This window comes from Symsagittifera roscoffensis, chromosome 3 (assembly GCF_963678635.1).
Source record: "Symsagittifera roscoffensis chromosome 3, txSymRosc1.1, whole genome shotgun sequence".
Classification (NCBI taxonomy): domain Eukaryota; kingdom Metazoa; phylum Xenacoelomorpha; order Acoela; family Convolutidae; genus Symsagittifera; species Symsagittifera roscoffensis.
Genome location: NC_087064.1, coordinates 21,463,653 through 21,476,595, shown reverse-complemented (window position 1 = coordinate 21,476,595; position 12,943 = coordinate 21,463,653). Strand labels below are relative to the sequence as shown.

The 12,943-nt window shown below is 48.3% G+C and overlaps 1 protein-coding gene across 1 annotated transcript in view; it reads right to left on the bottom strand.

The window, feature by feature from the left end:
- Nucleotides 1–12,943, bottom strand: part of LOC134842051 (tyrosine-protein phosphatase non-receptor type 23-like) — a 200,929-nt gene that overhangs the window by 175,618 nt on the left and 12,368 nt on the right. The gene's annotated exons all lie outside the window — the stretch shown is intronic.

The window sequence follows — 12,943 nt, the reverse complement described above, 5'->3', positions numbered from 1 at the left end:
GAGAAACATCACAGACAAGTTGGAGTATAATTATGTAGAATCCGCCGGCTCGAGTGATGACTCAAGGACTCAGTCCTGGGAGAATACATCCGAAACTACTTCCAATTTTGTTGTCTAGGAGATTGCGATTCATTCCTTGTTAGTGGAATGGAAACAGCGCGGGTTGGATCGGGAAATGCATCAGGACCCTGACAGAGACAGGTATACCTCCGACGAGGAGGGTACTGTAGTGGATAATGCCGCAGATGAGCTTGAACTGATAGCAGTTTCGAAACGTCCGACCAGGTTACTTCTGCATGCTACGGTCGTCCGTACCAATCTGGACCATTAGTGCAGGAAGCAACACCTTTGAAGAAGATATGGTGTGTCAAGTTGATGGATGATGCTCACGCCCCGGAGATAATAAGCGGACAATTTAACGTGGTAAAGACATATCTGAAAGCCAGGTACCGGCTGTCGGATCTCTTAAGGGCTCAACGAAATGATAGGTTGACGAGCAATCTGAACAGATGGATCGAGAACGGAGCAACTGACAAAGGAGATCTAGAGGAAGACAGCTATAAGATCTTGCAGCAAATTTAATTGAAGAGAAAAGATTTGCTGTACTTGAACAAAGACGGAATCGTGCCCTGTAAACGCAAGGAAGACGACAAAGTCCTTTAGAAATATAATTCAATAGTGTTACCACAGTTGTACCAGAACGAATTGCTCTTTCGTTCACATAATCAGATGGGACATCAAGGCGTGGACAAAGTGTACAACAGGATACAGAAACGATTCGAATGGCCTGGTATGAAGATGGCCTGTTAAAAGGGGATCTCTGCATGCTTGTCTTGTCAACAGAAGAAGGAACCCAGGAAACTGAGGTTCCCCCTGCAGTCAATAGAACCATCAGGGTTCAACGAGGTGGTGCAAATTGATCATCAGAAGATAGGCATGACAGCCACGAGCTACAATCAAGTGCTGGTAATGATTGATCATTTCAATAAATACGCAGAAGTGGCACCTTGCATGACAGCATCAGCGGAAGAAACGTGCGATCACTTGATAAATGTATGGATAGCGAGACACGGATGCCCCCATCTAATTCCAATCAGACAATGGCAAAGCATTCGTGGGTGATCTCACGAAGGAGTTAGTGAAAAGGTCGCAGGTGGCACAGGCCCACTCGACCACTTATCACCCACTAACGAATGGCCTAGTTGAAAGGCAAAATCGCACGTTGGTGTCCGTGTTGAGAGTTTGTTGCTCACGCTACATGGATGACTGGGATAGACACTTGCTGCAATTGATGGGCGCTTACAACAGCACAGAAGATTTCACCACGGGAATAAGTCCGCACATGATGCTAACTGGCCACGAGAAAGCTCTTCCATTAACATTCTTCTACCTTGAGTACGAAGGAAAGAAAACAGCACCGCAAACGTACGTGCGTGATGTTATTAGAAGACAGCAGGACCTCCATGATTTGATAAAAGGCAGATATGATAAAAGGACTGCGGATGCAAAAACTTACTAGATCGGAGATTGCGTCCAGGTGTTCCAGGAAGTAGTTCCACCAAAGGGAACCGAAAAATTACTGAAAAAATGGTGTGGTCCATTCCGAATAACTGAAGTATACCAAGGAGGTCGTTTTTATCGATTGAGCACCGGACGTGCAGCTCCTTACGAAAACATCAAAACAATGCCTCATCAGAGGACTGGTGTATCCCAGCTGACATGCAAGAGGGAGACTATTTGATAGTGGATCCTGCCTGCGAGGTGAATGAAAGAGGCACGCGCGAGAAAAACGACGGGAATGAGGTGGTAGATAATTGCGATCTACCACTGGACCTGGAATTGACCGAGCGAGTGGAGGTGGACGACGAAACTCTAACTTATGCCAAAGAGGACTGGGACTGCCCAGAACAAACTGAAGTTGACAAAGGAGTACAACCTGAATTTCCCTATATCATGGAAACACGCCAGAGCAAAAGAGAGAAAGGCAAAAGAAGAAGTACAATCCGTATGGCGAGGATTTGGTCATAGTCAAGGGCCGACAAAAACAGCATCAAATATATCAGTAACGACAATACTGAATTCAACTGGGTCGCTTCAGATGGTCCTTTACATGTTCCAGAATCCAATCTCAATCTGCTCGATTTTGGGCGATCGACGGGAACGTCGATGGATTTTTTTGTCCCGGGAGTGGGGGTAGGACTTACCCATACCAAAACTGTTATGATTAAAAAATCAAAATTGGCAAGGGAAATCGGAGAGCTGGAAGCGGAGGGCGAAAATGCTAAAAAAAAACACCATTCAGACGACTTTTTGAATCTTACTTTGATCTACCAAACCACTATTCAAACAATGTCGTCCTCACGGACAGCGATTTCAAACGGAACGTACGTGCGCTATAGCAATAACTGCGGATTTAAGCTTTAAGACAGCACTAGCGGCCGACTTTAAGAGAGAGTATAAGACTATCGAGTTTTTGTGGAAATAGAGGCCTGGTGTGGGAGGGATGATAGCGCTGCCCCCTGTCAAATCACAGATACCAGGGAAATATTTGTGTTTTTTCCACTCATTCTGACCACTCATTGTGAGTGGTCAGACCACTGTTCTATCTTTTGGAGGAGCCTCCGTGGCTCAAGTCATCAAAATGATGGAGTTCCAAGGCGAGGATCAGCTGGACTCATTGGTGATAATGCTTGGTACTTATGATGTTTCGACAGCTTCTGGTACCCCAGAGGGCAGATGGGAGCCCCTGCTGGTCTGCCTTTTGAATGAATTGAAGGAAAAGTACCGACCTAGACTCGTGGTGCTGTGCACAATCCTTCAAAATCCGGAGGTGGGCACGGAGAGCTGGAAATGGAGGTCGAAAATGCTTTAAAAAAACCACCATTCAGACGACTTTTTGAATCTTACTTTGATCTAACAAACCACGATTCAAACAATGTCGTCCTCACGGACAGCGATTTCAAACGGAACGTACGTGCGCTATAGCAATAACTGCGGATTTAAGCTTTAAGACAGCACTAGCGGCCGACTTTAAGAGAGAGTATAAGACTATCGAGTTTTTGTGGAAATAGAGGTCTGGTGTGGGAGGGATGATAGCGCTGCCCCCTGTCGAATCACAGATACCAGGGAAATATTTGTGTTTTCTTGTAACTAAGGCCACTGACAGGCAACATGTAAATCCCGAAAAATTGGTGCTGGCTTTAACTCGACTTAGGGATTTCCTGGTTGAGAGAGGAGTGACCTCTCTCCTTTCACCAGTTTATGATCCCAATAGGGGAAAACTGCATCCGAGAGAGCTGTACGCCCTCGTACATCTACATGTAATATTTGCAGAGACAGACAGAGAAGTCTATTTAAATAAAAAATATTATCTGAGCATTTGCTAGAGCTACATTAGGATTTAAATAGTCTTTGTTAGGTTTGCTTTTTAGGCACTAGGACTAGGTTTTAGGTTAACTAATACGGATTAGATTGTTATGTGATAGTGTTGATGTGTGGTATTTGGATGTTATATTATTGTTAGGTTATGTTCTATGAGTTGTTTACGTCATAGAAGCCTGGAACATTCCCGGTACGAAAGGTGACAGCGCTCAGTTGTGTTAGCTTGACAAGATTGCCGGTGGACGATCCACCTTGGTGCTAGCTTTCAAATCAACAACGAAAGAGAATTTCAATGGATTGTTTTTAAAAGATGCGAATGATGTTTTATCTCAGAAAAGAAACAACCTGGAATGATGGTTCTAAGTCGTGACTTGTTTTTTAGATCTTGATTGGTCCCACTTCGTTTATTGACCTTAAACAATCAGAAGAGTGCGACAAGGCATACACGAAGAAAGATGAGTGACACGAACGACTTGATGGATTTCATCTCAGTGAGCTCAGGAACGACTCTAGACGGGATATACCAACACCTGGTGGATTGCAATTTCGCTCTAGAAGACTCGGAGTTGGCGATGTTCACCGCCTCACTCTTGGATGCAATGGGAAGAGAAGGCCGTGGGGACAGCCCCACGGAAGTGGTCTTAATGTTGGCCTATGGCGAGTCGGGAACGGCCGAGAGAGGCCAAAACAGACTGATGAGATGGCGGCGAGGAGAAATGTTTGGCCATAATTTGGCTCGTGATCCGGGACTAGGTGAAGAGAGGGATCACCGGCTAGGTGAGATGCCCATACCTGTTCGACCAGTGCAGCTTCTTATCGGAGCAAAACGATCACGTGATGGGCCGGGCCCGTCACACTCAGCAGATTATGCAACGGCTGCTCCTCCACTGAAGAGAGTCAGGATGAGTGAGATGAAAATTCAGACCTCGGAGACTATTGAAACCTTAAAAGAGAACGAGAAGGACCACAAAGAGCTGCATGCCAACTTGGAGGAGTACAAGGCAATAGCTCGGGAAAGAGACGGATGGAAAAAGAAATACGACGAAAAGCAAATAACCCTCAAAGAAGAAGAGATAAAACACCTGAGAAAGTTATATATGGCAAGGGTGAGCCAAGTATCACCGGAGGTTCTGGCGACAATGAACTCATCGGATGGATCCAGCGACACGCCTCCCAGGACGTAGGCACAGTAGCTGTTCAACCCGAGGGAGCCTAGGGCTCCTCAGCAGATACCACAATCTACCCTCAGCTCTAGGAACACGATACCGGATCCTTCGGAACCTATTTAGCTCCTCAGTTTCAGGAGTCATTTAATCAGGTAGCCAGAGCGACGATGGACGAGATCAACAGGACCGGTGGCCGGACGCTGGGTAGGGTCGTCCCTTCCCAACGCTCTGATCGCTCCTTGAGTAGCTCGGAACGAACGTTTCGAGCCATAGTGCCAATGGGACCCGTACGTGGCGAGACTGCTTTGAGATCTCGCGTAGTGGACGTCAAAAAGAACTAGGCGGTCCGCATTTTCTTCCTGCAATTAGCTGCGGAGCATCCTCGAGCCTGCTTGAACGGCATGAGCTGGAAACCTGCCATCAGCAATCAGGCAATTCCCCCAAGGAGTCGTCATTTGGTTGTTGGAGATAGTCTGGTGAGTGATCTGAAGGAGATCATTGTGAGTGGTCAGACCACTGTTCTATCTTTTGGAGGAGCCTCCGTGGCTCAAGTCATCAAAATGATGGAGTTCCAAGGCGAGGATCAGCTGGACTCATTGGTGATAATGCTTGGTACTTATGATGTTTCGACAGCTTCTGGTACCCCAGAGGGCAGATGGGAGCCCCTGCTGGTCTGCCTTTTGAATGAATTGAAGGAAAAGTACCGACCTAGACTCGTGGTGCTGTGCACAATCCTGCAAAATCCGGAGGTGGGCACGCCAGTGGCGGATTTAATGAATGGTAATGTGACCCGTTGGAATAAGATGACCCGAAATCTGGTGAGGAGCAATCCTAACGAGCTGCGACTCATGGATCTCGAGAACACACTGCGAACGACTGACGATCCGGCACTCACCAGGGATGGGATACATTTCAACACAGCACAAGGAAGGCGTTGATTACACGACGCGTTTCAGACAAAAATTGAGAAAATGGAGCAAGAATTAAGGACAACCGACTCACTAGCTCGGAGCAGGTCGACTGGAGGAGGTAGAGTGAGGGGCAATGTGTAAAAACCACTCGCCAATCTCCTCGGGCCCGTGCAATGGAAACTGGTGCAACCGCTCCCGTTCCTCCAAGCTCAGATGTGAGAGAAAGGTTGGGGACTGCTCCTCTCCCTAGAAGACATCCGTTAGAGAGCCGACTTGGGAGGCCAATTGATCAGGATCAGACTAGCTCTCAAACCGTATTGAGGACGAGTAACCCGCTCGCGACGGTTCCTGCTCCTGCAGGAAGCCCATCGACGAGTGCCACGCCGGCGGAGGGAATTGAGCCAAACAGTGTGCTGCTCTGGAACCGTCCAGATCCCACCGGTTGGGAGCAATATAAAACTGACATGTTGGCGAACTTGAACATGAATACGTTAACATGTCGAGCGGATGTAAGAAAGATGATGGGTGGATATCGGGCGTGGACTGGCTACTAGCGGAGCACAAACGCTCAGTTTTGTGGATCTAGAGGGGTTACCTCAGGACAATACCTTTGGACCCCTGAACACCTCATCCCTTACTGAAGTCCGTCGGAGAGCCAGGGAATTGACACCGCCTTCCCGGAGGGACAAGTTTCTGACAAAGAATAAGCCCAACAATAAGCATCATAAAATGTATCGACAGTTCTCCAAACCACCCGACCAAGCGCCCGGTGAGTATTCGAGAAACTATGCCCGAGCGACCTCGAAGGAGTGGTCGATAAGAGGTACGCGGGACTGAAGACACCAACGGTTGACAGCCTGTTTGCTGCCTATGATCCCCTAGATATCAAGACCGCCAAATACCTGATAGTGGCCAGTTCAGATTATCACTATACGCCTCGTTCTCTCTTTTGGCCCGACGTGATTTTCTTGACAGCACCTAAGTTGGATTGGGGACAATCAGTGGGCATGACGATAAGCGTGCAGAGGACGGTCAGCATGGACCCACAGGTGATAATAATTGCCAGGTCGAATGACCACCTGCAGAGTAGAGGATTGTTATCCCGTCAGACGGATGGATCGATTCCCAGTAATGAAATCATGGGAGAGGCGATCATGACGCTACTTTCGGCCATGACTGAGGTGGAATCATCAGTGCAGCGACTCTTCACTAGGAACGTGGTGAAGATCATTTTTGTGTTATCACCTGGATATGCCACATTGCCAGAACCCTTGCAATTTGTATACACGATGGTTACCACATTAGCAGAAGGACGGTTCAACGTGATCATACCCGCGCCGAACAGTATCTTTGACCCCAACAACTATTATTCACTTCGTTCGGAACTCCCTGCTGTCTGGGCTGACATTTCGAATGCCCTTCAGGGGTTCAATGATTGCAGCTCAACTCGGGTGGGGCTGGACGAGGTCCTGGGGTTGGAACTGTCCAATTTTGCCAGGTTACTTAAACTGAGACCGGGACCAGATAACCATCACTTGTTGGTGCAACTGGTGGCAAATGACCTCTGGTTTAGACAAGTGGATTATGCTAGGAACGCGCAGGGGAGGACAGTCAGAAGAAATCTGACATCAGCTGAAGAGGACCTCATAGCACTGGCCTTGAGAACAAAGCCACATACCAATTCATGGCTGTACTTATTGCCGAGAGTCTGTGCCTTGGTTGAAGACGCTTTTGAGCTTGATCCAGCTGTGATCAAACAAATACACGGATACTTGAAGAAATTGTTTAACGAATTGATGCAAGACGTCAACACGATGTCGCTAGATAGATTTCAAGCGGATACTTTGGCCACGAGGGCACAATATGAGAGATCTGACGCTATCTTGGGTGGAATGGGAGTGGGATGGACTCTATCCTTCCTGTCCATTTGTTACCCGAGGGCCTCCCGGAATCTGATCGCGAGCTTCGTCAAGGACATCCGAAAACTGTCAATTGATCTGGTACTGGCACTGTATGTGATGTTTAGTCATGAGAACTTTGTGAGGGGACCTACGAATCTCTTCAACCAAGCGTTGGTGGACCTGAGATTGGATGAACTCCTTACCCTGATCGCGATGACATATGGTCGGTTGGGCGATTTGTTCGAGCTTCTGCGTTACCCCGAACAGCTGCAGGGAGCGAGTCGAGAATTCAACGCGCAGTTGGAAACCACCACATATTGGAAGATGAAGGACTGGAGGATACTCTTGCTCCAGTACCTCCTACAACATAACAGGATCGTCACAGGAGAGGACAGAGCTGCAACGGGAGTGAATGAGTGGAAGCAGTATTGTGGCATGCCTTTGCTAACGGATCTGGTTGCAATGATGCGGACCGATCCGCTGATTCTAGTCCATGGACTAAGGGAGTTCGTCTCGGTGTTGTACGGATCGGTGATGTCATACGCGTTTCCAGACGTACAAGTGAAAGCATACAGGAACCCTGTGTTGTACGTCAATTTAGTCTCAGTGGTAGACTGTTCCGTTTTAAATTGGGTGGAACAGAAGGAGGAACTGAGAGGACTGGCCAGTGACGATAGATTGTTCGGGGAAATAGCGGAGCCAGGATGGATATTGATGGACTTTAACAACAATTTTAAGTAATGTATGGGCGATGTTGAGGATTCTCATATCCAGTTTAACTCCAAGCTCTTCAATTTGAGACCAGTGGTGAAAGACATGGGAGAGGCGATGCGGGTCCCGGCTTGGCCGGAGGCGTATGCACACGTCAAGGAAAACCAGGTTGCATGGCTGGCTGGATCTAGGCCACTGCCGAGCCAATATCCCCAATACCCGCCCATAAGGAGGATCCTGCTACGAGTCACGTCACCTGTTGTTGCCCCTCGTAGTGGAACCGCCCGTGATGCGGAAAAGAGAATGCAGAAATGGAGTGAAGGGATGGAGTTGCGCTTCATCAGTGGGAATGTGGCAGCGATGAACACCTTTGACTTCAGTTTCCCTGATGCATGGAGCCGAAAGAAGGTTAAAGCGCCACCCTCGAGAAAACCCGACGTTTCCTCCGACGTGTGGAGTAATGTATACACACCAGCCGATAATTTGTCACAATTGAAGTGGCCAGGAAAGGTAAAAGTGGTGTTTTTAGAGGTGCCAAGGGCACAGACATAACGGTCGACGAGCTGGCGCCACATGGCGACGAGTCGGTGGAGTTCCTGGTGAATGACGAGTTGTTCTACCACGCGGGGGACCTGACCGTACCGGCGCGGCCGGACTCGGGCATGGACATGCGCCAAGGCCCTTCGGGACCTGTACCGAGACCAGACACTAGCGACGATGATCAGATGGACTAGGATGACAACCCTATGGAGTGAAAGAAAGACAAGTCAAGTGGACAAGACTTAGGTGCGTTAGAAAGGGACTTGCTGGAATATCGATTCAGTGAAGACGACGATGACGGGGACGTCGATGAACATCTATTGTTGATGACACCATCGTCATTCATGTCTCCTACGAGGGATGCGCCAGCCAGTCTGTCCCCAGTAGATCCAATAGGCCTGGCAGTGGAATACAGGAGTAAGGGTACGCTGAAACTGCTCCATGAATCAACGAGGAGGAGAAGAATCGACGAGACAATGAGGGTGCCCTTCCTGGGCACTTGCCTGAAGAGAAATGGGAGAGATACCAGAGCGAACTTGAATGGAAAGCGGGAGTGACCTGGAACTGAGTAACTTTCATGGAGAGGACATGGGACGTGCTACGCATATACGGGACGCAGTCCGTAATGAAGTTGGGGTTGAACCAACCCATCATGCGCGAGGTTCTAGGGAAAATAATGAGCTCCGCAGAGTCTGAAGTTCTGACCGAGTCAGTTTCGGAGGACAGTGCCGGGGAAAATCAGGTTGTGAGAAAATTACCCGTCAGGCGATTAAAGAAAGGGCTGAATAGATTGAAGCGGAGAACAGAAAGCAAAATAGTGAATCAGAGAGTAGTGAAGTCGAAGGCGAACGCAGTAGTGGGCTCGTTGGCAAAAGTAGCTTGTCTAAGTGAAAGTGGTCAGGGAGATGGTGCAGCGTTGGCCGGAGGAGAGAAAGAAAACTTAATACCCCCTATGCGATTGGCAGGCTTGACCTCAACAGCCACGAGGTCGAAGAAAAAAGCACGGACATTAGCGGACACAAAGCTTGAAATGGAGGTCATCAGTCAGCGTGGATCTACAGGGCTCGGTGACTACAAACCCTCGCGGATTAACATGGCCCGCATGAAACTGGAGGGAAAACTCGGCATGGTTGACTACAGTCGGGTCTCAGTACCCGACTCAGTCCACATGGGGGATCCCGCCGGGGGTTATGTGGAGATGCTCAAGGCGAGAAACTCAGCGAGACGGCACTTGATGGCCTGGAGCGAAAAGCACGCCATGCAGGAGTACGTGAAGACACTCACGGATGACTCTAATCTGAATCGGAAGGAATACGGCACCGTGATGTTCTCGGAGGCAAATGAGATCGGGCTGGAAAAATTGTTAGAAATCTCTTGGAGGGCGGCCCCTGAGAAATACTTCGACGAGACCATGCATGCACCGGCGAAGGTGGCAGCGTACCTGGCCTACCTATGAGCGAGAACTGACTTGCAGGCCCGACTGGCCTGGTGCCTAATGGGAGTTAAGAGATCGGAATACGAGGCCAGTAATTACTCGAAATTGAAGGAACAGGAGCTGGAACTGATAGAAGCCCTGCGAAGGTTGATCAGCAGAAACGATTCCGCGATAGCCTAGGCTAAGCGCAAAGACGCCTTTTGCTTTGCGAGGTTCGCGGTGGATCTCATCCCCACCCCTGTATTGGAAGAATGTGTAAAAACCATTCGGCAAAGGGAAGTTGATCGTGAACAAAAATTCCTAAGGGCTCTCCTGGAACTATATCAGGACATGCCGCTGCTCATACCTAGTAAAGAGACTAATGATTTAGGAAGCTATCGTAGGCTGGAGGAAGTGAGAAGATACGCCAACAAAGAGTTGAAAGTAAGCCGTGAGTCAACTGAGGCCGTCAGGCAGCAGAAAGATTATGCAATCCTGAAGAAGTTGAAATCATTCCAATATGTGTCAGACATACCAGGGATGCCCTACAATCCCTTTGTGGACGAGGAAGCCAGGGAGACATAATTTGACTGCGAGCAGTTCATGATACTTGATTTCTGGGTCGAGCGATCCAAGGAAACTGGCAAGCTGGTGGTGGAACAACCCGAGCTGGGAATTATTTTGGAGGAAAGAGTGGTTGAGCCCTCGGTTCCTGAGCTAAAAGGGCAAGTGAGCTTTGAATGTGGTTCATGGGACGGTCCCTTGAAGACCAGCTTAGTAACCATGTGAGAGCCTTCATGGTGTCCACACCCGAATGCCGGTTTAATCTGGGATATGACGGCAGATATCGTGTTGGATTTGGATGATGACGCGAGTCTACATGATTTAGCCATGATACATCATCTGCTGGCCCTGAAAGTAACAAAGCAGAATGGCAGACCGTCTACGGAACCCTCCGAGGGAAGTTCTTCGAGTGATTGGTTGAGACAGGCCACCTGTCTAGCTTCCAGTTGTGGAATGGAAGGACACGTGTGTGGCACGGGCCATTGTCTGAACACGCTGAGTGAGCAACATTGCCAACTAGCTTAGCTGTATGGAAGGTTAAGCATGTGGGACAAAAGTGAGATGGAATTGATAGCAGACTCACACGGAGTGACGGAGGTGAATTTGATCACTGCCTTGGGTTTTTACAGTTTGACGAGCTCGATCGATTCATTAGAACGCCTGGAGCGTGCCCATGGGCTGGTTCCGTCCTTAAGTGTGGAATTGTTCCCTGGGGCATTGCAGACTGAGCAGAAGATTGGCGGTTGGCGAGAGGCTCTAGAGAACGAGGTAAACTTGAAAGACAGATAGGCCTATCATAGACCTACTGGTTCGAAATATCTGGTGGGTTCGAGCTCCGCACCATATTGCAATAGTAGGTACCCTAGTCACATGGCGTTAATGGACGCGAGGACGCAGCAGGTGGTGGTCGACCAACTCCTCTCTGTACCAAAGTGCGTGAGATTAGCCAGGATGTCAGAAAGGTCGTATGATTTACTGACGAAGATCATTCGGGCCGTCTCGAAGAGATCTGAAGGCGAGTTGCAGGACGTAGTGGGTGAAGAGTTCATGAGGTTGAGTGAGGATAATGTGAGTGAATTCCAGAAGAAGAAGGCGAGTGGAGCGTTACCCACCGAATTCCTTGCCTTGGATGAAAAGGACGATGTAAACAGGATTATGATCGAAGTGGAACCGTTGCTGGGAGCTTCAGGGTATCGGACCCGAAGGAACATATTGATGACCCATGGGGAGTATCCTTGTCTCTGCCAAACGCGGGAATCTGGTGTTGGTGTGGGACGTGGAGGAGTTGTACTCCACGGGGTTGCCCGACCAAAGTCAACAAGTGTCAATCGTGGTGGTTAGTGCCATGCTGGCGGTGAGATGGTTAGAAGCTAACGAGGGCACGAGTGAGCAGGAGACGGCTGTGCCGACACCCGAGCAACTAAGTAACGTGAAGTTGAACAACAACATAGATCTTTTCAGAACCACCTGCAAGGTTCTGAGGATACCTAAAGCCATTGAGAGGATATAGTCAAGGCAAAGGTTGATGCCTTGGTTCCGTGCAGCAATGACGTCATGGATGTATGAACGCGCGAAGCGTCATATGTCCAGGAACACGGAAGCCTATCAATACTTCCAGCTAGATATAGGAGCCTATAAGAGAGCATTCCTAACGCACAGCAACGCTGTTACCACGGCGGTGATGCGAGTAGCTGGAGCGCTTTTGTGCTACTGAAGCCGAAAAGAGAGAGGTCTTACAAGCTGATCTATAACGCAATGTGAGCCTGTGTCTGCACAACAGCTTTTGCAGGAACCGGGAGCAAAAGGTGAATGTAGACTTACTACCTTGTTGAAACCGAGGCTGTTATAGCAGGAGAGTTGGGGCACGGCTATCAACTCCGTGGACATGCTTGAGATAGTCCTAGAAGACAGCGAGTCAGAAGACAAAGATAAGAAGCAATGGAGTGAAGATCAAGATGTGACACGAGATGAAAGTGATAGAGAAGAGAGAAGGAGAAAAACTTGATTACTTTTGTGCGTTAAAACTGATACCAATCATTTAAGATTGATCATTGAAACCCTTAAACTTTTTCTATTGAGAGGTCTGATTTAAAAGCAGACCTTGATATTGCTAGAAATAGTTGAGAGTTGTGAGATTGTAAATTGTTAAATTACAATGAAAATCATTAGTTGATGCTATTTACATATATATAGAGAGCATAGGTGAGGATATTTTTCTATTTAAACTCGACTGATGTTTTTAAGCTGTGTAAGACACGTGTTCACTGTGTGGAGACCATCTTATTTCAGATGTTTTTTTTTGTAGTGGATGCAGTGGATGTAACTCCACCTAGGTCGGCCTGACAGTCCGACATT